Source organism: Coturnix japonica, chromosome 24 (genome assembly GCF_054131305.1).
Source record: "Coturnix japonica strain WE chromosome 24, WE-NBRP24, whole genome shotgun sequence".
NCBI lineage: Eukaryota > Metazoa > Chordata > Aves > Galliformes > Phasianidae > Coturnix > Coturnix japonica.
In genome coordinates, this window is record NC_140686.1 from 3,114,214 (window position 1) to 3,139,504 (window position 25,291).

The 25,291-nt window shown below is 40.5% G+C and overlaps 1 pseudogene across 1 annotated transcript in view; it reads right to left on the reverse strand.

The window, feature by feature from the left end:
• LOC146757029 (uncharacterized) overlaps positions 1-23,299 on the reverse strand; it is a 46,590-nt pseudogene extending 23,291 nt beyond the window's left edge. The window contains exons 1-12 of the transcript XR_014936942.1: positions 23,082-23,299; positions 22,019-22,133; positions 21,587-21,760; positions 21,369-21,475; positions 20,806-20,943; positions 19,913-20,061; positions 17,116-17,166; positions 14,756-14,789; positions 14,576-14,675; positions 13,301-13,361; positions 12,751-12,935; positions 11,825-11,972 (exon numbers count right to left, since the gene is read on the reverse strand). The product of XR_014936942.1 is annotated as an uncharacterized LOC146757029 (transcript). The remainder of the gene's footprint in view (positions 1-11,824; positions 11,973-12,750; positions 12,936-13,300; positions 13,362-14,575; positions 14,676-14,755; positions 14,790-17,115; positions 17,167-19,912; positions 20,062-20,805; positions 20,944-21,368; positions 21,476-21,586; positions 21,761-22,018; positions 22,134-23,081) is intronic.
• Positions 23,300-25,291: the final 1,992 nt, after the last annotated feature.

The window sequence follows — 25,291 nt, forward strand, 5'->3', positions numbered from 1 at the left end:
TCCAATTATCTTATCACACAGAACTTGTAGTAGTATATAAGAAATACAGAGTAATTCCCATCATCCAACTTTTATTAAAAAAAAAAAAAAGAATCAAATCACAGAATGACAACAATTCATGTGAAGCATTAAGTCATGTCTATTAAGAGAACAAGATTAAAATATTTTGTTCCTTTTGGAAGCTGAATTCTGCTTTCTGGAAAAATTAATTAGAGCAGATAGCTTTGGCTTCTTAATGACCAATCAAGAAAGAACCCAGCAGAACTATGACTACTTCTATTCTAGCAGTGCATAATGTTGAGGCTACTTTCTCATTAACAGCTTATGGAGAGCAAGGGTACAGGCACAGCAACCTCATACAAACATCATTCAATGAGGTAAAAACAATCTGGTTCTCAGCTGACCTCTCTGGATCAGTTTGCAAGGAAATAAATGATACAAACATTGCTTGGTTGTAATGCACAACATGTGCGTTATTCCAAATCTTTTTCAAGTTTAGTGTCAAATCTTATTTCCTAACTCACACAACCTACTGCCCTGTGCTGCAGTCATCTTATACTTTACGACTCCATTCATGAAACAAGCATACAAAATGCTTCTATGAATTGTTCCACAAAATAATTTTTAGATTTAAAAAATACTAAAAACAAATCATCAAGACTTGATTTTCGAACACTAGGTGGTCAAGTAACATGGAAATACATTAAAAAGACTACCACAGTCACCTCTTCCCCCCTCCCACACTGATTTCAAGCTTAGCAGAATCATATGAAGCAGACATTAAAGACAATTGGTAAGTTGATTTATGGATTCCAGAAGCTTGCTAAGATTTGGTGTCTGCTTACAAAAATAAAATTGGACTTGCCTTTTAGGCTATGTCATTGAATCCATATTATAAGCCACATTGCCAAAGCACTCTCAAAAAGATAAAAGATTTATTCCAATAGCAAAATTTTCCAGCACACTTATGATCAATCAGGATGGTCATAAAGCAACTGCCATGAGCTGCAGGTGGAAACCCGCAGAAACATAACAAGAATTTGCCCACATATTTTAGTTCTTAAAGAAAAATAGGAAACTAAAAAAAATTAAATAAACAAACAAAAAGATTAACCAAATGATATTTTTCTTCTGCTGATTATCCAGAAATATCCAAATCCTCAGACAGATAAATCTTAAACCAGATACCACTCCCACCACTTTAAGCAACCACTTAAAGCAAAGAAAAACACCCGAACAAATTCATATCCAAATAGTATACATAATGAACGCAAGAACCGCCTGGACTAATCAAGCAGGCCAGCAAGTTCAGTGTTCACTGCTGTTAATTAACATCAGCCAAGCACTTCATTGCTACAGCACATACTCACTGAACAACAGGACTAACAAGGAAAACAAAAGAAAAAGTTCACTTGTCTATAAACACAGACAAATCCAATCTATGAGATAGTTACCCTTGTTGTGCTCCCCTGAAACACTCTGCAAGCGTACTCCATGTTCAACTGCAGGTGGGAGAAACACAGGAGGAGATGCTTTCCTCGAACCTTCAGAACACGGCTGTACAATACAGTACATACGCGTAAGAATTTGTACAAAACAATTTTTTTAAAATAAAATCTAACAAAGGCTTTTGCATTTTAAATAAAAGGGCAAAAAAATCCTCACAATTCATCTAAACTATTCCATAATGTTGATTAAGGCTGGCAAATCACAGAGCCACACAAGAAATTAACACAGGAAATCAAGATGTTGATTGTGAACAAGAAGCTGCAGCTCTGTGTTGATTGAACATTGGCATCAAATTTGCACCTGGCATTCAAATATCAGCCTACATTGCTGGGGCACATGTCCCACAATGTTGAGTGAGTGCATCACTACGTTGCAAAAGCAAGATTTGATTTGCTTAAAGGCCAAAAAGGCAAAGCTGATAGCGATTAAGCTATCTAGAAAGTCTTGTATTTTTAAGAAAGGAGCGGGGAATTAGTTTTTTTCCCAACAACAAAGGCTAGAGGGGAAGTAGTTACAGACCCTGCTCACTCTCATCTTGAGAATTATCAGACAGAAAGGATAAACACAGCCAGCACACTTGGTGTCTGCTGAACATGATTTTCAAAATCGGATTAAGTCTATCTAGAGAAGACAGAGGTTCTATACAGAAAAATCTAAATGTCTGGGTTGCTCAGTGTATTGGCATCCATTGAACTCTGACTGGATCAGCAGAATAGATCTGAATAGTAGGAAAAAAAAAAATCCTCACAAAAATATGCCTGAGAAGTTCATAAGTTTAAAAGCAGCAATAAACTGCTGTATTAAAACTGTGCTAGAAAATCAACTCCAAAGCCTGCAGCCAGGAGGCCAACGTAAGTAGTCTGACATAACTTTGTCCCAGTACTATCTCAACAGAGAACCTACGCTACAGGTATTTCAATGACCCTCAGATACAGGACATCGAGCAGCAGCAACATGGGGTAAATAAGCCTCACCAGGGGCGGGGCTCAACTCAAAGGCAAGCTCTCACGTAGTTCTCATCTGGCTCTCCCACAGACCGGGGAGATGCACATATCACAGAAAGTACCTCAGAATCCCAGGGAGAATCAGACTCTTCCTTTTTCTCTGTTCCTACTGCTGGCAGAGCACCTACAAAAAAATGGACAAAGAGAGACACTGAGAATTTACTGCACTCCACTTTTATACCCCATCAGTCAAACAAAGGATCTGAAAGACGAGTAACAGTACTACAGCAAAGGACAAACCAAGAAATGAGTTACACTCAACGGTAGCTTTACACCCAGTCACATCACATTATTCTCTTTTCTCCTCTTCATTTCTTTTCCAGCAAAAGATGCATAAGAATGGTGGCTGACATGACAATGTCCCTCGTGTTGGGACAACGTTAAGGAAGAAACTCCAGCATGCTTCAGTCTCAGCATATGGACACCCTGAGTCATCTTCCCTCTTGCCTACACCTCCATCATCTGGCACTTACTATCACATTCCACTCTACAGGACATACCACAAAAGCACGATACAAAACAACCTCACACTAAGAGGAAGCTGCCAACACACACGGCTCCTTGCTTAGTGCTATCAAGGGATACCTCACCTGACCATGATTCATAATCCTGCAACTTCTGACCAGGTACATACATAAGAAACTGACATTTAGGAATGAAACAGAAGCTCACAGCTCCAATACAGTCCAGAACACTGCAAGCATTTTAAATCTTATCACTTCAAAGTCTAGTATCTTCTGACCACCAAACTCCCATCTAGAGCAGACCACAGTCAGTTCTCTCTTCTAAGCTACTCCATTATGTAAAACAAACTCAGGATTGACTCACACAGAAACGCAAGGAAAATTTACAGGAATGAGCCAGACAGGAGCAATGGCGTCCACTCTGGAAAACCATAACTGCTGATTCCAGCCTGAGTGCTGACTATTCACGCTTTTCCAAAATAAACTCTTTGCACATAAAATGCACTAAGAGAAAAGTGAATGCACCGTGAGTGCTGCTTCCACACCTTCTGAGCAGCAACTGACCAATAGCTACACGAGCTCTGAAAACATCTACAGCAACAAGATATCCTCTGGAGACGGACATACTATCTTCTGCTCTGAGACCCTGGGGTGAGTACCTAAGCACCCACCTCTCTCTGATCAGGTCATGCTCTCAAGCCCACAAAGGTTTAGCAAAGGAGAGTTCTCCTACATTCTACAACTGAACAAGTCGAGGTACTGGAAGTGTCTTCTCTGAGTTTGAATCAGGTCAGCTCTTGGCTGAAGCCCTGAAAAACCACAGCTTTTCAATCTGACAGTACCCATTCTAAAGGGAATCAGCAGTGCCACACACAAGACACACTAGACTACCTACTTGTTTTGTTCAGATATAGGAGAATACAGCAACAAAATTAATAAAGAAACTTGCATCATACGTAATCATTAGGAACCCAGCACCACCATTTGTGACCGTTAGGTAAGAACGAAAAAAAACAAAAGCTGCAGACCACCTCTACCACAGCAGGCTAGGGTTCACAGCTAAATCTTAAACCAGATACCACTCCCACCACTTTAAGCAACCACTTAAAGCAAAGAAAAACACCCGAACAAATACATATCCAAAAAGTATACATAATGAACGCAAGAACCGCCTGGACTAATCAAGCAGGCCAGCAAGTTCAGTGTTCACTGCTGTTAATTAACATCAGCCAAGCACTTCATTGCTACAGCACATACTCACTGAACAACAGGACTAACAAGGAAAACAAAAGAAAAAGTTCACTTGTCTATAAACACAGACAAATCCAATCTATCAGATAGTTACCCTTGTTGTGCTCCCCTGAAACACTCTGCAAGCGTACTCCATGTTCAACTGCAGGTGGGAGAAACACAGGAGGAGATGCTTTCCTCGAACCTTCAGAACACGGCTGTACAATACAGTACATACGCGTAAGAATTTGTACAAAACAATTTTTTTAAAATAAAATCTAACAAAGGCTTTTGCATTTTAAATAAAAGGGCAAAAAAATCCTCACAATTCATCTAAACTATTCCATAATGTTGATTAAGGCTGGCAAATCACAGAGCCACACAAGAAATTAACACAGGAAATCAAGATGTTGATTGTGAACAAGAAGCTGCAGCTCTGTGTTGATTGAACATTGGCATCAAATTTGCACCTGGCATTCAAATATCAGCCTACATTGCTGGGGCACATGTCCCACAATGTTGAGTGAGTGCATCACTACGTTGCAAAAGCAAGATTTGATTTGCTTAAAGGCCAAAAAGGCAAAGCTGATAGCGATTAAGCTATTTAGAAAGTCTTGTATTTTTAAGAAAGGAGTGGGGAATTAGTTTTTTTCCCAACAACAAAGGCTAGAGGGGAAGTAGCTACAGGCCCTGCTCACTCTCATCTTGAGAATTATCAGACAGAAAGGATAAACACAGCCAGCACACTTGGTGTCTGCTGAACACGATTTTCAAAATCGGATTAAGTCTATCTAGAGAAGACAGAGGTTCTATACAGAAAAATCTAAATGTCTGGGTTGCTCAATGTATTGGCATCCGTTAAACTCTGACTGGATCAGCAGAATAGATCTGAATAGTAGGAAAAAAAAAAATCCTCACAAAAATATGCCTGAGAAGTTCATAAGTTTAAAAGCAGCAATAAACTGCTGTATTAAAACTGTGCTAGAAAATCAACTCCAAAGCCTGCAGCCAGGAGGCCAACGTAAGTAGTCTGACATAACTTTGTCCCAGTACTATCTCAACAGAGAACCTACGCTACAGGTATTTCAATGACCCTCAGATACAGGACATCGAGCAGCAGCAACATGGCTTAAATAAGCCTCACCAGGGGCGGGGCTCAACTCAAAGGCAAGCTCTCACGTAGTTCTCATCTGGCTCTCCCACAGACCGGGGAGATGCACATATCACAGAAAGTACCTCAGAATCCCAGGGAGAATCAGACTCTTCCTTTTTCTCTGTTCCTACTGCTGGCAGAGCACCTACAAAAAAATGGACAAAGAGAGACACTGAGAATTTACTGCACTCCACTTTTATATCCCATCAGTCAAACAAAGGATCTGAAAGATGAGTAACAGTACTACAGCAAAGGACAAACCAAGAAATGAGTTACACTCAACGGTAGCTTTACACCCAGTCACATCACATTATTCTCTTTTCTCCTCTCCATTTCTTTTCCAGCAAAAGATGCATAAGAATGGTGGCTGACATGACAATGTCCCTCGTGTTGGGACAACGTTAAGGAAGAAACTCCAGCATGCTTCAGTCTCAGCATATGGACACCCTGAGTCATCTTCCCTCTTGCCTACACCTCCATCATCTGGCACTTACTATCACATTCCACTCTACAGGACATACCACAAAAGCACGATACAAAACAACCTCACACTAAGAGGAAGCTGCCAACACACACGGCTCCTTGCTTAGTGCTATCAAGGGATACCTCACCTGACCATGATTCATAATCCTGCAACTTCTGACCAGGTACATACATAAGAAACTGACATTTAGGAATGAAACAGAAGCTCACAGCTCCAATACAGTCCAGAACACTGCAAGCATTTTAAATCTTATCACTTCAAAGTCTAGTATCTTCTGACCACCAAACTCCCATCCAGAGCAGACCACAGTCAGTTCTCTCTTCTAAGCTACTCCATTATGTAAAACAAACTCAGGATTGACTCACACAGAAACGCAAGGAAAATTTACAGGAATGAGCCAGACAGGAGCAATGGCGTCCACTCTGGAAAACCATAACTGCTGATTCCAGCCTGAGTGCTGACTATTCACGCTTTTCCAAAATAAACTCTTTGCACATAAAATGCACTAAGAGAAAAGTGAATGCACCGTGAGTGCTGCTTCCACACCTTCTGAGCAGCAACTGACCAATAGCTACACGAGCTCTGAAAACATCTACAGCAACAAGATATCCTCTGGAGACGGACATACTATCTTCTGCTCTGAGACCCTGGGGTGAGTACCTAAGCACCCACCTCTCTCTGATCAGGTCATGCTCTCAAGCATACAAATGAGTAGCACAGGAGAGATCTCCTACATTTTACAACTGAACAAGGTGAGGCACTGGAAGAGTCTTCTCCGACTTTGAATCAGGTCAGCTCTTGGCTGAAGCCCTGAAAAACCACAGCTTTTCAATCTGATAGTACCCATTAGAAAGGGAATCAATAGTGTCACACACAAGGCACACTAGACTACCTACTTGTTTTGTGCAGATCAAGGAGAACACAGCAACAAAATTAATAAAGAAACTTGCATCATACATAAGCATTAGGAACCCAGCACCACCATTTGTGACCTTTAGGAAAGAACGAAAAGCAACAAAAGCTGCAGACCACCTCTACCACAGCAGGCTAGGGTTCACAGCTAAATCTTAAACCAGATACCACTCCCACCACTTTAAGCAACCACTTAAAGCAAAGAAAAACACCCGAACAAATACATATCCAAATAGTATACATAATGAACGCAAGAACCGCCTGGACTAATCAAGCAGGCCAGCAAGTTCAGTGTTCACTGCTGTTAATTAACATCAGCCAAGCACTTCATTGCTACAGCACATACTCACTGAACAACAGGACTAACAAGGAAAACAAAAGAAAAAGTTCACTTGTCTATAAACACAGACAAATCCAATCTATGAGATAGTTACCCTTGTTGTGCTCCCCTGAAACACTCTGCAAGCGTACTCCATGTTCAACTGCAGGTGGGAGAAACACAGGAGGAGATGCTTTCCTCGAACCTTCAGAACACGGCTGTACAATACAGTACATACGCGTAAGAATTTGTACAAAACAATTTTTTTAAAATAAAATCTAACAAAGGCTTTTGCATTTTAAATAAAAGGGCAAAAAAATCCTCACAATTCATCTAAACTATTCCATAATGTTGATTAAGGCTGGCAAATCACAGAGCCACACAAGAAATTAACACAGGAAATCAAGATGTTGATTGTGAACAAGAAGCTGCAGCTCTGTGTTGATTGAACATTGGCATCAAATTTGCACCTGGCATTCAAATATCAGCCTACATTGCTGGGGCACATGTCCCACAATGTTGAGTGAGTGCATCACTACGTTGCAAAAGCAAGATTTGATTTGCTTAAAGGCCAAAAAGGCAAAGCTGATAGCGATTAAGCTATTTAGAAAGTCTTGTATTTTTAAGAAAGGAGCGGGGAATTAGTTTTTTTCCCAACAACAAAGGCTAGAGGGGAAGTAGCTACAGGCCCTGCTCACTCTCATCTTGAGAATTATCAGACAGAAAGGATAAACACAGCCAGCACACTTGGTGTCTGCTGAACACGATTTTCAAAATCGGATTAAGTCTATCTAGAGAAGACAGAGGTTCTATACAGAAAAATCTAAATGTCTGGGTTGCTCAATGTATTGGCATCCGTTAAACTCTGACTGGATCAGCAGAATAGATCTGAATAGTAGGAAAAAAAAAATCCTCACAAAAATATGCCTGAGAAGTTCATAAGTTTAAAAGCAGCAATAAACTGCTGTATTAAAACTGTGCTAGAAAATCAACTCCAAAGCCTGCAGCCAGGAGGCCAACGTAAGTAGTCTGACATAACTTTGTCCCAGTACTATCTCAACAGAGAACCTACGCTACAGGTATTTCAATGACCCTCAGATACAGGACATCGAGCAGCAGCAACATGGCTTAAATAAGCCTCACCAGGGGCGGGGCTCAACTCAAAGGCAAGCTCTCACGTAGTTCTCATCTGGCTCTCCCACAGACCGGGGAGATGCACATATCACAGAAAGTACCTCAGAATCCCAGGGAGAATCAGACTCTTCCTTTTTCTCTGTTCCTACTGCTGGCAGAGCACCTACAAAAAAAAGGACAAAGAGAGACACTGAGAATTTACTGCACTCCACTTTTATACCCCATCAGTCAAACAAAGGATCTGAAAGATGAGTAACAGTACTACAGCAAAGGACAAACCAAGAAATGAGTTACACTCAACGGTAGCTTTACACCCAGTCACATCACAGTATTCTGTTTTCTCCTCTTCATTTCTTTTCCAGCAAAAGATGCATAAGAATGGTGGCTGACATGACAATGTCCCTCGTGTTGGGACAACGTTAAGGAAGAAACTCCAGCATGCTTCAGTCTCAGCATATGGACACCCTGAGTCATCTTCCCTCTTGCCTACACCTCCATCATCTGGCACTTACTATCACATTCCACTCTACAGGACATACCACAAAAGCACGATACAAAACAACCTCACACTAAGAGGAAGCTGCCAACACACACGGCTCCTTGCTTAGTGCTATCAAGGGATACCTCACCTGACCATGATTCATAATCCTGCAACTTCTGACCAGGTACATACATAAGGACTGACATTTAGGAATGAAACAGAAGCTCACAGCTCCAATACAGTCCAGAACACTGCAAGCATTTTAAATCTTATCACTTCAAAGTCTAGTATCTTCTGACCACCAAACTCCCATCTAGAGCAGACCACAGTCAGTTCTCTCTTCTAAGCTACTCCATTATGTAAAACAAACTCAGGATTGACTCACACAGAAACGCAAGGAAAATTTACAGGAATGAGCCAGACAGGAGCAATGGCGTCCACTCTGGAAAACCATAACTGCTGATTCCAGCCTGAGTGCTGACTATTCACGCTTTTCCAAAATAAACTCTTTGCACATAAAATGCACTAAGAGAAAAGTGAATGCACCGTGAGTGCTGCTTCCACACCTTCTGAGCAGCAACTGACCAATAGCTACACGAGCTCTGAAAACATCTACAGCAACAAGATATCCTCTGGAGACGGACATACTATCTTCTGCTCTGAAACCCTGGGGTGAGTACCTAAGCACCCACCTCTCTCTGAGGTCATGCTCTCAAGCATACAAACGAGTAGCACAGGAGAGATCTCCTACATTTTACAACTGAACAAGGTGAGGCACTGGAAGAGTCTTCTCCGACTTTGAATCAGGTCAGCTCTTGGCTGAAGCCCTGAAAAACCACAGCTTTTCAATCTGATAGTACCCATTAGAAAGGGAATCAATAGTGTCACACACAAGGCACACTAGACTACCTACTTGTTTTGTGCAGATCAAGGAGAACACAGCAACAAAATTAATAAAGAAACTTGCATCATACATAAGCATTAGGAACCCAGCACCACCATTTGTGACCTTTAGGAAAGAACGAAAAGCAACAAAAGCTGCAGACCACCTCTACCACAGCAGGCTAGGGTTCACAGCTAAATCTTAAACCAGATACCACTCCCACCACTTTAAGCAACCACTTAAAGCAAAGAAAAACACCCGAACAAACACATATCCAAAAAGTATACATAATGAACGCAAGAACCGCCTGGACTAATCAAGCAGGCCAGCAAGTTCAGTGTTCACTGCTGTTAATTAACATCAGCCAAGCACTTCATTGCTACAGCACATACTCACTGAACAACAGGACTGACAAGGAAAACAAAAGAAAAAGTTCACTTGTCTATAAACACAGACAAATCCAATCTATCAGATAGTTACCCTTGTTGTGCTCCCCTGAAACACTCTGCAAGCGTACTCCATGTTCAACTGCAGGTGGGAGAAACACAGGAGGAGATGCTTTCCTCGAACCTTCAGAACACGGCTATATAATACAGTACATACAGTAAGAATTGGTACAAAACAATTTTTTTAAAATAAAATCTAACAAAGGCTTTTGCATTTTAAATAAAAGGGCAAAAAAATCCTCACAATTCATCTAAACTATTCCATAATGTTGATTAAGGCTGGCAAATCACAGAGCCACACAAGAAATTAACACAGGAAATCAAGATGTTGATTGTGAACAAGAAGCTGCAGCTCTGTGTTGATTGAACATTGGCATCAAATTTGCACCTGGCATTCAAATATCAGCCTACATTGCTGGGGCACATGTCCCACAATGTTGAGTGAGTGCATCACTACGTTGCAAAAGCAAGATTTGATTTGCTTAAAGGCCAAAAAGGCAAAGCTGATAGCGATTAAGCTATCTAGAAAGTCTCGTATTTTTAAGAAAGGAGTGGGGAATTAGTTTTTTTCCCAACAACAAAGGCTAGAGGGGAAGTAGTTATTCTGTTTCACTACTGTGATAGAAAATCAACTCAAAAGCCTGCAACCAAAGGGCCGATACAAGAAGCTTAACGTAACTTTGTCCCAGTAATATCTCCACACAGAACCTACACTACAAGTATTTTGTTGACCCTCAGATACAGGACATAGAGCAGCAGCAATATGGGGTAAATAAGCCTCACCAGGGGCAGGGCTCAACGCAAAGGCAAGCTCTCACGTAGTTCTCATCTGGCTCTCCCACAGACTGGGGAGATGCACATTTCACATAAAGTACCTCAGAATCCCAGGGAGAATCAGACTCTTCCTTTTTCTCTGCTCCTACTGTGGGTTGGGCTTCTACAAAAAAAAAGGAGAAATACAGACACTGAGAAATATACTGCACTACACTTTTATACCCCAGGATCTGAAAGACGAGCAGTAATTCTACAGCAAAGAACAAACCAAACAGTGAGTCCCACTCAAGGGTAACTTTACATCCAGTCACATCACAGTATTCTCTTCACTCCTCTTCATCTGTTTTCCAGCAGAAGATGCCCAAGCAGGACAGCTGACATGGCTACGTTCACCATGTTTGGACAATGTTCTGTGCAGCATCTGACCAATAGCTACACATGCTCCGAAGAAGTCTACTGCAACAAGCAGTGCTCTGGAGTCAGACAATGGAAATAGTATCTTCTGCTTTCACACCCTGGGGTCTATGCCAAATTACCCAACTCTCTCTGAGCTGGTCATGCTCTCAAGCCCACAAAGGTTTAGCAAAGGAGAGATCTCCTACATTCTACAACTGAACAAGTCGAGGTACTGGAAGAGTCTTCTCTGAGTTTGAATCAGGTCTGCTTTTGGCTGAAGCCCTGAAAAACCACAGCTTTTCAATCTGACAGTACCCATTCGAAAGGGAATCAGCAGTGCCACACACAAGACACACTAGACTACCTACTTGTTTTGTTCAGATATAGGAGAATACAGCAAAAAAAATTAATAACGAAACTTGCATCATACGTAATCATTAGGAATCCAGCACCACCATTTGTGACCGTTAGGTAAGAACGAAAAAAAACAAAAGCTGCAGACCTTCTCTACCACAGCAGGCTAGGGTTCACAGGTAACAGGAAAGTTTATCATCTTTGAGGATAATAATCATTTTACTTTATTTACTGAACATTAATACTTATAGAGGAGCAATCAGGATCATATTTAAACTCACTTCTCGCATAAGCTGTGTCTTCTGAAACTTTACGGACTTGATGTTTATTACTAGAAACAGAATGTTTCACATCCCCCAAAACTGTCGTTTGCAGCTTCCTTCTAGTATCTTCCTTCTCCTGTTCTTCTTTCCATTTAGGTGACTCCTTCTAAAACAGATTGACCAAAACAGCTGAAAAGCACAGAAATCAATATCTACTTCACCACCCATTAACAACTTGGAAAACGGTTTTCTTGGGTAAGACTTAAATGAAGCAAAGTGCAACATGGTTTCTAAAGGCCTACAATTTTTAGTGGGAATCTGCACAATTAAACTGCAGTGCCTCATGTTGTAAACTTCATCTCTGGCTATGCAAAACCTCTGAGAAGCACTTCCTTGTGTCAATCTAAATGCAGTTTCATTGATATTATTCAGAAAGTCTTCTTTCTGCCTACATATCTCACAATTTCACTAGTTTCCTGCCCTCAATTTCATTCAAAACTTCCTTTTGTTTCTTCATTTCCAGTCATTACCTCATGAATTCTACTAAATGGTTACAACTTCTAATGGATATTATCCATTCCCTCAGTTTTACATAACAGAAAGTGCACAGATTCCAGAAAGAATGAAGTTTCCTGTCTTTCTCCTTCCAAAACTCTCCAATCTCATAATAAAAATATTGAAAATAATGTCTGAGTTTGGCTATGAACAAGATGTTTTCAGTATCAAAATACAATGATTGAATACAGATACGTGATTGAGTATTAACAGGAAAATAGTTTACTGTCGCTTACCTGTATTACCCTTAACAAACTCTTCCAATTGAATCATCCCTGTACACTTACTTTTGTGCTTGAGGGAAATGCTGCCCATAGATTTTCCTCATATCTATTTAGGCCCAGGTTTTCACTTTCTTGTTTTAGTGTTTCATGGAATTTATTATGTACCTCTTTGCACTGCCCTTCTTCCTCTTCCACCAATTCATCTTCCTCAAGGTTGCCTGAATCTGAGACATCTTGTTTCAACAACTCTCCACATTCTCCTCTGCTCAGATTTGCACCTGTTGGTTTTTTTTGTTTGAGGCTTTTCTTCTGTGACTTAGGAATTTCAATTCTAGAACTATCACCACCACCTTAAAGCATGAGAAAGGGAAAGAGGAATATGAATCAAATGGGTTATATAAATAGCAGCAGGCATTTTACCCATTAAAAACACAGGAAAGTAGTCATCTGGGACTGTATGGAAAAGAAGCCAGGTAAGGGCAGGATGGGAGAAGGACACATCAGACACAAAGGCTTAGGAGGGGACTCAGTATGGTCATTTCCATTATCTTACTTACTTTATTCTGACATGACCATCTGTTCTGTTCTTATAACACTACTTTCCTCAATTACTACAGCCAAGTGAAAACAACAACAACAAAAACCGAAATGAAATTACTTAGTAAGTTTACTTTTGTATGTCATTGTATTATGAAGTACTTTCCAAATAACTTACCAGTATTTCTGAACTTTTGGGGAACATTCATTAACGATGTCAAGTTTGGCTTCTGTGGCTTCTGCAAATAAAAACACATTTTAAAAGAATTATTTGATCTGTTTTTGTTTGCTTTTTTGTTTTAAAGCAAATCCTTTACTTACATCAAATCTTGAACAGTAAATACAACCAGGCTGTCCCCTTTTGAAAGGACTCAGATACTTGCTAGATCCTTCAACTTTAATTACACAAACATTCCTCTCCTCTTGTGTACAAGTCAGTGACTATTCAAAACTATCTGTAAATGCGTAACAATTCTAAAAAGGTATTTTAATCCATTGGTAAAATACAACTACACTCGCGATTACTTACTTGTAAGTATGCACAACTCAAGTATCAATTAAAGTTCCTGAAGCTTGAAGAATAAATTAGTTAATATAACTCCACTTAGTGAAATATCTGTAAATTTCAAAATAATGCTAGAAATTTGAATCACTTCCCCTAAAATCAATGTAAGAAAATAGAAAAAATTTTAAAGTACACATGCTTACATCACCAGCATTACAGAGTGTGCTGAACTAACAAACTAAAGTTCCTAATCACTGCAGAATCCCAGTGCAACAGACTAAATACTCCAGACGCCATTGAAAAAACTGGTAATCCTTTGGAACATTCATAAAAACAGCAGGATAAGCACATGGAGCTTATAAAGAGAAAAATCCAAATATTCAAAAAATGAAGATAGTCATGCAGTGTGAGATTATATACAAGCACGGAATGTCATCCCACAGAAGGAAAAAAGAAAGAAAAAATAATTATTTGAGCAACTCAAGTATCGAACACTTGAGGAACCTAGTGAGGAAGGAAAGAGAACCAGGTGATGAACAATTTCACTAGATTTTGATAAATAAATGTTCTTTTTCATTATCGTGTTCTTTTTCATTAATCATCCTATCATGTAAATTAGGGGAAACAATTGTGAAGTTTGAAAGAGAACAGAACAGGTTATTTATTAACTTATCAATTCCTAGGGTTGGCAAATCTCACTCAATGAACAACTAATACAATGTGGTAGTTTATCTTAATATCTACTCTTTTGCCTCAAACCACAAATCTACTGCATGTTCTGCCAAAGCAACAATTTTTAGGAAAAACTTACAGCAGAAGAAAGGTTGGCAGATGAGAGACTCTTCTTAAGGAGGAAAAAAAAAAAAAAAAAAAAAAAAAAAAAAGAATTGGCTGGAAAAAGAGTTTCCTTCTATCTCATAGGAAATTGCCTTCAAATCACTTATTTTACACAACTATTTTCCCATAAAGGCACCATACCTTGGCTGTAAAATCCAGTTCTTCTTCCTCAGAATTATTCCAGGTGCCATTACTGCCCTCTTTTTCAGAACTTCAAAAACAACGAAAAGTAAGTACTGGTCCTCTCAAATAATTCCTCAAATAAGCATTTGGTATTTTTATAAGACTCACCTTGTTGAGTATCCTTCGAAAAAGTCATCCATTGCTGTTCAAATATAAATCGACATGTTGAGATTAGATTTTGCATACTAAAAATTAACCAATACAGACATTTAACATGAAAACAGCTCATAAGAGTACAGAAGCTGAAGTGGCCAATTCAATAAGAACAGCATGAAGGAAAGTATTTACAAAACAAATGCTTTTTCAAATTATACTGAAAAACAAATCAGACATATCTACAATATCTACCATTTTTTGCTGCCGTACCTTGCTATGGATTATAAATAAATATAAAGTATATTTATAAATACAAAGAAAATCAAAAAGCATTCTCAGGAGCTATAGGTTATCCCTAGCTAGAAGAATCAGTGAATCAAAAAATGATATACTTGAGACAAAAGGAGCATTAGCAGGGCATGCTATACTACACCCCCAAGTTTTTATCAGTTCAGTGAAGGTAGTAACTCACACCTAAGACTATAGGATAGGTCAGGTCAAAAGGGATCTCTGGAAGTCTCTCAACCAACTACTTAAAGCCAGCTCAGCTTTGAGGTCAGGAAAAGTTGGTCAGGGTTTTATTCAGTCTAGTCTTGAACACCTCCAAGAGAAGGTTCACAGCTTCTCTATTTTGCCATCCTTATCATGGCAACACTTTTCATCTCCAGCTAGAAACCATCTTGCTTCCATTTATACCTCTTGCCATCTTCGCTTCCTGTCAAGTATCACAGGGAAGCATCTGGCTTTGTCTTCTCATCTGCATTGGACGCTGCAGTTAGGGCCCTTCAAAGCTGCCTCTTCTTCAGGCTGAGTAAGTCCACTTTCTCAGCCCTCTCTCACAGGGCAAATACTCCTTCACAAATATGATGGCTCCCTAGAGAATTAGCTTGCTATTGATCCATCGACCTCTCACGTAGAAGGAACTCAAGGCACAGTCAAGTGAGTGCTAAACAGGGGCTGACAATCGCTTCTCTCAGTCTCCTGGCTTTGCTACTCTTAGCACAGTGCAAGCTGCAGCCCTTAGCTGCCAGAGCACCCTGCTGCCTCATGCTCAGCTTGCCTTCTGACAGGTCTGTGTCCTTTCTCAGCAGAGCTGCTCCCCTGCCGTGCAGTCCCATCATGTTTTGTAGGAAGGGGCTTTTTCACCCCAAATGGGTCTTGGTATTTGCCCCCGATGGATTTCTTAAGATGCCTGCCAGTCTATTGCCCTGGCTCATTGAAGTCCCTCTGAATGCCAGCTCTGTGCTGAAGCATATCCAACAATCGCTCTTACTTCAGATCATTAGCAACCCTGATGAGAGCGCCCTGCAGTAAATCCTTCAGGTCACCGTTCTAATGAAAACTGCAGTCTAGGAACACAATTTTTGAAGCGCTAACACCTCTTAACAACTAAAACATAATAGAAGGACTTTCTGATTCCCAGCACAGAAAGGAAAACAGACATATCTGATCTCCACATAGAAATCATAATTCCTGAAGTTTCTGAACTGTTAAATATTATAACAAAAAGAAGGGTTACTACTAACAACCTACAAATGAGTGTTCAAATTTTGCCTTTCCTAAACACAGTATGCGAGAATATTCCCTGATCTGAACACAGCTTTCTGAGATGCAGTACAGTATAAATGTTCAAAGAAATCTCATGTAGAAAAAAGCTAGAGGCTGAAACTTCCCATCTGAGGGCATCTTAAATGGTTCAAATGCTAACAATCTGATTTTTGATGTTTTCCACTACAGAAAACACAGAATATTCTTAAATGCTAATGGAATCCTGCTGTATGTAAAGCTAAATAACTAACTCAGTACTATGACTCTATCTGCTAACTTTCCACGCAGAACAGAAAATTGCTGCTGTGTGGAACAGTTAAACTCTGGACGAACGACTTCAGTTACATCTTCAATGAGTACCACTAGAAGTAAGGAAAACAGCTCATTAAATTACCTACACTTTTGCTTTCAACATATAAATACTGCCAATGATCCTGCTATCCTTTAGAAGGTGAGACAGGAATTTGATGAGATAGCTTTCAGCTAGACCAAAACCACAGCCATGATGCACTGACACAGAAATGAGATCTAGTCTCCAGGGACCCGTTTCCACTTTAACTGAAGCCTATATCACCATTTCTGAGCAAGAGGAGAACAGATTACAAAACAAACAACCCCAAAACCAACACTATCACAAGTGATAAAAGCAAATGCTGAATTCAGTAATAAGGGACTCATGCAAAACATGCAAAGAAACAAAAGCTGCCCGAAATCCAGATCATCAAGATACAGATCTGCAAGATAATAAGCACCTATGATGAATAAGTATTTGTGTATCACAAGACATGTGTGGTATTTAAAATACTGCTGTGCAGAATGAATACCTTCACTCGATTCTCCTGTTCTCAGAGTCTGCTCAGGGGACCGTTGCATTTCTATATCCATTAAGGGAAAGGCATGGAAAGAACAGACAACAATGACATCAGAATAAATGCGGAATCTCACAAGTTTGGAAAATACAAAAAGCACACACACAAAGCTACAGCACTGGGAGAATGTGCTGTGACTATGACATGCATTTGTGTGCATGTGTACATCTGTGTGTCAAAAGAGAAACTGTGGAACACTACCTTGACATCAAATTCTTTCACAATAAATCTGTTACTTTTCTCTGGAGCAGAAGGTTGTCCTACTTACATGGATTTTATCACATACACATGCAGTGCTGTGGAAAAACAGCTACTATCAGAAACATACACTTAAGAGAAAGTTTAAAAGAATCATAGGATGGCTTGGGTTGAAAAGAACCTCAAGATGATTTCTCATCCCTTCTGGCTTTTCTCTGTTTCCTTAAGAGGGAATACAGGAAAAGTTTTATCTGACCTCAGGAGATAAAAATCACACAGAAGTGATAATTTACTTTTGTAAAGAGTTTTACAATGCTGAGACAATTCCTCTAATCATAGAAACACTAAGGTTGGAAAAGATTATCAAGTCCAATTGCAAATGACTCAGGGAAACACTGAACAATACACTAGTATGTGCTGCAGTGGCCAAACATACTGTCACTGCAAACATACTAGAAACAGAAATAGCACAACTACTGTTTTCCTCAAAAAGAAATTGTTACTTAAAATCTAAGAGATCGGTCATTCAATACGTTCTGGAAGCCAATCTGTACGTGATTAATAAAAGGGTTCATGTTCTGACATCCAAATAATCATGAGCAAACTTGTTGAAAAATGCTGACCTGTTCAACATTCTTCAGAATCTCCTCTTCTAATTAGAAGGTACAAAAGTAGCAGAAAGGAGGGTGGGTATTTCTCTGGTCTCTCTCTCAACATCCCGGCTTCTCCTCTAAAGGACACTTTTAAGACTGTTACTGTGGCATATTAAAAGGACTCCCATGATTCAGGGTGTGGATGCAATCAGAGACTGCAGAATTAATTCCAATATTGTTTCTACTACGCTACTGAACTTTCTCTCTGCTCCCTCCTACTCCTCATGCTGGTGTCATCTTTAAGAGACTGAGCACAGGGAGAATCACAGAATGGTTTGAGTTGGAACAGACCTTTAATATCATCTAAATCCAACTCCCTGCTATAGGCAGGGACACCTCCCTCTAGACCAGGTTGCTCAAAGCCCCATCCACCTTTGGCTTTGAATGCTTGCAGGGAGGGAGCATTTACAACCTCTCTGGGCAACCTGTTCCAGTGTCTCATCCCCCTCACAGTAAAGAATTTCTTCCTGATATCTAGTCTAAATGTACCCTCTACTTGGAAGAAGAAACCCTCAAATCACATATTTTAAATTAACCCAGGCCTGTTAGTCCTTACAATGGGGTACCAGAGCAACTATCTATGTGCATGGAAGGTAGCAACTGAGTGGATTTGGATAAAAAAAAGTATTTCAATGATTAAACCAACTGTATCGAGCCCCACTGAAAAACAAGCAAACAAAACTTCAAAACCAAGCTACGAAGAAACTTTTTCAACCACTCTCTAGTTCAAAGTAACTGCTCCTAAGTCAAAGGCAACATCACTTGGGTCTAAAATCTATACTTCCATCTGGGATAAGTCCAGGAAGAAAAAATATGCCATGTATTCTTTGATCATATTTCTCAGTCTTTATAATAAAAAAGTAATGACTTGTGTTTGAACAGTCTGCTGCCCATCTGACACATGATTCTCACAAAACCCTTAAAAATAAGGAACAAATAAAACCTCGTACGTTGGGGCTTGAAACGTAAACTGCAAGGCAATCTCATTCATACTAAAATAGCAACTTTCTAAGATTCATTTAGGGCAATTTGAGCTTATAAACGCTGCCTGGATTTTACAAATTCATTGAAGGAATGTATTTCTTTTATTTACAAGGCAATGAGAAAATGTAACAGTTTTTCTGGATCACAAAGTCTTTCTCAGTTGTTTTTTTTTTTTCTTTTTTAAATAAAAGTAATTGAAAAAACCATTATTTGATTATAAATCAAACCATGTCCAAAAAGATACGGTATATACAAACAATGTACTGTTGTTGCTTATGAAGTTATTTTTCCAAGACAATTTTTGTTACGTCTCCACAACACAAACAAAAGCAATTGTAATTGAAGGTGAGAAATTATGTCTCCCAAAAAAGGAGCTTTATGCAGGTGAAACTATTAAAATTAAAACGAAGTGACAGAAATCCAGTGGTAATCAACAAAAGATGCATCTTCTTGCAATTCATCTGCTGCTTCGCTGCTACAGAAGATAAAACTACTATTTGGGATGAAACTACAGCTTTTGCAATTGGATTTTCTGAACAACAATCTAAATGAGCATCTCTAAGAAAAATTGCACACCCATAAAACAAGGCTACTTTAACCTATTTTGTTTCTTCTCTTCCCTCCTCCCCCTTGCTAAAGGGACAATTTAAATAAATGGGCAACTTGATGTGCTGAAAGTGACAACTGTATGAGCAGATGGATGTAGTGCACACAAATCACAACTGTCCCCACAGCCTGTGGAGATGCAGTGTAAACTAGCAGCAAGCAAACACATTCATAACACTTCTTATTACAGTCCACCTGATGCTTCCACTGAAGTCCACACTGAGCACGGTGAATTTAAAAGATGCAAACCAACCTAAGGAAGGGGCCACCACGATTCTGCCCATTAGCTCTACCACAGTTAAGTATCCTACCTCCTCTGCTCGAAGCAGCTGCACCCAACGTAAAGCCAGCAGCTCTTGCCTGGTGAGGAGTCACTGGCACAGGGATGCCTCCTTTAGCACCTGCAGAAGCTTCCCCTGCGTTCTCATGGTCTGCATATTCTGCCAGTGTTTTACTAAGACTATGGAGAGCAAAAAAGGAAATGCATTTGGGAAAAATAATCCCATAGCTACATAAACACTTAATGGGATAATAAGAGCCTTATACTATCCATCCTAAACATAACCATAGCCAAAACAATTTTCATATTCAGTAAGTGTAACATACTCTACTTTTTGCAAACCGTAACATACTCAAATATAATGGACACATCTATTTTATAGATGCACATCCAGATCTATGAAGTTATTTACTTCTGCTCGGTACCCTTTGCAGTCCAGTTTTTACAAATACAACCACTCTTATGAATGAACACCCATGGGTAAAATACTTATGTGTAGGAGGAGTTAAACTGCTTAGTAATTTAACAAAAGAAATAACAGCTAGATCTCCTCTGAAACAAAACAGGTGGTTCCTGGTCAGTGGAACTGAAGACAGTAATAACAAGGGTTCTGTTTTGAGAAGAATTTACAAACATTTCAGTTTTTCAAGTTGAACTTCTGCGTCTGTGGGCTACAGACACATTTTAATAGTGTATAGCAGGCAGACATCAGCTTAGAAACAAACACTTGAAATCTTACAGAGAATTTTGAGCAGAAGCCCTTTTCTCAACTTTCAAATTAACACCAGACACATGAACAGTATATGTGAGAAGATGTCAATGAACACATCTTCAAAATAGCACCGTTAAACTTGGTGCTGTTACCAAAAAGGTTCAAACTCAACACTGATAACTAAAAACCTAGCAATAAATTTAAAAGTTTACCTAGCATTTCCATGAAGAATAGCATAGTCCTCAGCTGTCCATCCATTAACGTCTTTATGGAAAATTTCAGCACCATAGCGAAGAAGTATTTCTACCAACTTAAGCTCCCCACCGGCTGCTGCAGTCATAAGTGGGGTTCTACAGCATCCAAAATACAAGACAAACCATACAATTTAGTCAGACATTGTAATTATTTTAATTCCCATTTGCTCAATCTCAAAGAAAATCACTTTATGAACAGAAAAAAAAGCTTCCATATTAACAACACTTGCATACAAACTTGGCATCAATTTGAAAAACTCTCTCTGGCATAACAGCAATGTTGCTGGCACAATAGCAATTTTCCTGCCACAGCGGCTACCAGAAACAATGTTTTCTTGCAGTTCTCAATGCAGAAAACATGCAATAATGCATGCCACCTGCCAAGCTGAGACCTGCTTTCGCCAGTCACTCAACGAGCTCTTTCTCTGTGTCTTTCTACTTCAATGCTCATTCCCATCCCTCCCATCAGTCCAACCTGAAGACAACTAAGGTGACCTGCAGAGTTTAGACCATCTCCTCACCTTTCACACGGATCTCGAGTGTGAACATCAGCTCCTTTTTTAAGAAGGAGCTCTACCATTTCTTTGTGATTTTCAGAGATAGCAAGAGTAAGAGGAGTACATCCGTCCTGAAAGAACAGAAATAATTCAAGTTAAAAATCAAAAGAAACAAACAAAAAATCTACAATAAAAATATCAATGCAACTTTTTGAACTTCTCTATTGAATCTCGAAATGTACCTTATTCTGAGCATTGATATGGGCACTGTGCTCAATTAACATCCCTGCTAGAAATGTGTTAGGAGTTACAGCAGCCAAGTGAAGGGCAGTGTTGCCACCAGCATCTGCCAGGTTCGGATCAGCGCCATGCTCTAGCAGGATCACTGCACATCTTTCTTTCTGGCATTGTACTGCCTGGAAACAACACACACACACACACAAAAAAAAAAAAAGGTAAAATTTCCAGCAGTCATATTTCACTGTGTCACTACTACTACAACTTCCCATTCCTGGAATATAAAAGCATCTGCCAAGATTAGCTAGCGCACGCCAAAGCCACACTGATTACAGCATGCATGCTTCTACACAGACTTACTTAAAGAATCTGGAAAGACATCATTTAATACATAATCAATAATTCCTACTTGCAGCAACATAGTATGTTCTACTTACCTTCATCAGTGGAGATCTGTTATCACTGTCAAAAAGATTTAGCTTACACTTGTTTTCTACTAGAAACGTAACGACATCCTCACGTCCATTTGCACAAGCAAGATGCAGTGGTGTCCTAAAAGTGAAACGTGTAAATTGAAACAGACAGCTAAATAAATATTTTCACTCTGTGGTACATGAACAGGGCAAATTGAATTTCTTTATCCCAATTACCTCCCAAAATAAACAAAATCAAATAAAAACAAGCTTATTCCATTACCAGCGTGCACCAAACCATGTCCCTTAGTACAACATCTACATGTTTCTTGAACACCTCCAGGGACGGTGACTTTACCACCAACCTGGGCAGCCCATTCCAGTGCACAACCACTCTCTGGAGAGGCTTATCCTAGCATCCAACGTGAACCTCCCCTGGTGCAAGCTGAGGCTGTTCCCTCTTGTCCTAACAGCTCCCATCACGGGCAGGCTGATGAGTACCCTCCATAAGACCAGCTTCCTCCAAGGCAGATAAGATGAGGACGAAATAACAGGCAGAACGTCAAATAACTCATCATGCCTTGTCACAGACATGGAACAACTCGAGAGTGACTGTTCCCACTGAGAAATTCCCAAATAAGTATACAAGATCCTTCACCTCCGAATAGAAGCCTGACAATATTGATCTGAGCACTGTATTTATTATTTATTTAGCACAGTGTACCGCAAAGAGCTCGAATGAGTAATTTAACTGTAACAAACACAACTTTGTGCAGGAGCCCCTCCTCACCCAAAAGCAGCCGTTACCAAGCACTGGGGAATATGACAACCTAAAGGAACCACCATCAGCTTCGCAAGCAATAAAGCCTTCATGAAGCCAGCAGCCTTATCGCTGCCCTTTCTCACCAGCCCCCAACAGAGCTCCCAGCTCGGAGGAATGCCGAGCAGCCCTACGAGGGATCCAGGCCGGGAGGGCACATCGGAGCGGCCTCTACCGGCCGTCCCAGCCACGCACGGCCCCCGTTAACAGCAGCCCTCTGTGCCCAGGTCATGCAGCGGGGATCCCGGCCCGGCCCGCCCCCCTTACCGCTGCGCCTTGTCGCGCTCGTCGATGTCGTGCTTCTTCAGTCCTTGCTGCACCAGGGCCAGGTCTCCGGCGGCGGCCCCGCGGTGCAGCTTGGTCAGCTCCTTCCGGCGGATCTCGTACGCACCGGCGGAGCACGCCGAGGCGGCGCTGCCGGGCGGCGGATCCCGTTTTTTCTTCTTTACGAAGCTGAGCATCTTCTTCATGTCGTCTTAAAACTCTGCCGGGCCGAGCCCCGAGCAGGACGCGGAAACACGGCGCACGCTCAGAAGCCGCGGCCCAACCCACAGGCTGCAGGGCAGCCTCAGGCTCCCAGCCGGAGCCGGGAGCCCCACGTATGCGTTATACGTGCGATATTAAGCGATATGAAGCGATAGTAAGCGATATGAAGCGATATCAAGAGGATACACACCCGCGGAGAGCAGGAGTGTGCGCGTCTGTAGGCTCGGCTGCCTCAGAAAGCGGTTGGCAACGGTGTGTCCTGGGGCCGTTGCCTTTGGAATAGTCACGGGGATAACCGTCTGCAGGGTTATTTCTTGCCCTACTTGTGGGTATTATTTAATAGGGATCTCAAAGCACACGTTTTTAACCTGTTACTAAACCAGTTGTCAGCTTTCTGTCTTCAGTTTTCCCATCTTCCCCTCCCCCCCTCCACCTTTGTTCATACTGTTTATTAAATCTTTAATATGGGTGATTTTGAATAATATTTTAAATTCATTCCTGTTAAAAACAAATAGTTCCATTTAATTTTTATTTTTCTTCAGAAATTGGTATTTCCTGTCACAGTTCCTCATATTCTCAGTGTGTTCTCTTTGGTAATCTGGAGCTTTCTCTAAGAACCATTGAGCAATTGCTATTCCTGTTGCTGTCTGCGTGAGGTGATTCCTCTTCTTTTACCCAGTACTAGATCCACGTAGCACAGTAAGATTTTCAAGTAAGGGCTTAAGTGTGGCTTAAGTGTTGCGTAAGCATTGGCATTTGGGTTAGTCTGCTAAAGACTCACCTTTCCTTTGACATAACAATACGGCTGGATAATTTAGCTCACAATCCTTGCAGCTCTGAGGTACAAAATGGCAGTCTGAAGCTCTCTTTTTGCAGTCTTTATTTTTCCCCTATTAAATCACTGTGTGTATTTTGCTTATTGAAGAGTAACAATGGCAGTAAAGGCTTGTGTGCTGCGTGTTGTCTGGTCATAGAATCTTTTAATCATAGAATGGAATGGCCTGGATTGAAAAGGCCCACAATGACCATCTAGTTTCAACCCCCCTGGATATAGCCACATCCAGCCTGGCCTTGAATGTCTCCAGGGATGGGGCATCCTCAACCCCCTTGGGCAACCTGTTTCAGTGAGTTACCACCCTCTGTGTGAAAAACTTCCTCCTAATATCTAACCTAAACCTCCCCTGCCTTAGTTTCAAACCATTCCCCTTGTCCTATCAGTATCCACAGGTGATTTACTACGCCTGATTTGCAGCTGATGTGTTTACAAGCTGGGAAATCTGGCTGGGCAGATAGCATGTTTCTGCATTGCTTGCTCCAGGGCTTTGAAGAGAACTGGGCAGTTGCAGGTAGAGACTATAGCAGCTCCAGCTCTGTCTAGGTTGGAGAGCTGGAGCTGAGGTGGTGCTTTTGATGTTACACTCTTGCTTCCCTATGCAGCCAATGTGTATGCTTAAATACAGTTTTGCTTGTTCCTGGTCCAGTCTGAAGCTCTCACACTGTATCTCATGCACATGGTCTGTTAATCCTCAGCTGGATTAACAGCTAGTTTCTATTGATAATGCTGAAAGAATTCCTTTTGGCTTACTCTAAATGAAAAAGATGCAGCTATGCTTCCCATTTTAACAATGAAAATTAAGAATAGGTTTCAAGATTGAAAAAAAAAATATATCATTTATTTGCTTTCTTTATGACTCCATTTTCAGTTGACATAAATACATGACTTGCAGATTTTCAAATGGAATATATGGAGTTGCAACTAAAAGTTTGATCATGTCTCTCTACCAGACCTCTACAAGTCTCATTTTACCAGAGAGAAATATCCTCCTTCTTACTTGTGTCACCGCTTCTGGCAGTAAATACATTTGTGAGTGACTGTTTTTCAAGGCTGAAGCACAGGAAGAGTAAAATTTCATCAAAACTGTGATCAAAACCTGGAGTTCTCACTGAGAATGGCAATCACTGCCATTAAAGCAGCCTCATGTGGTTGTTTC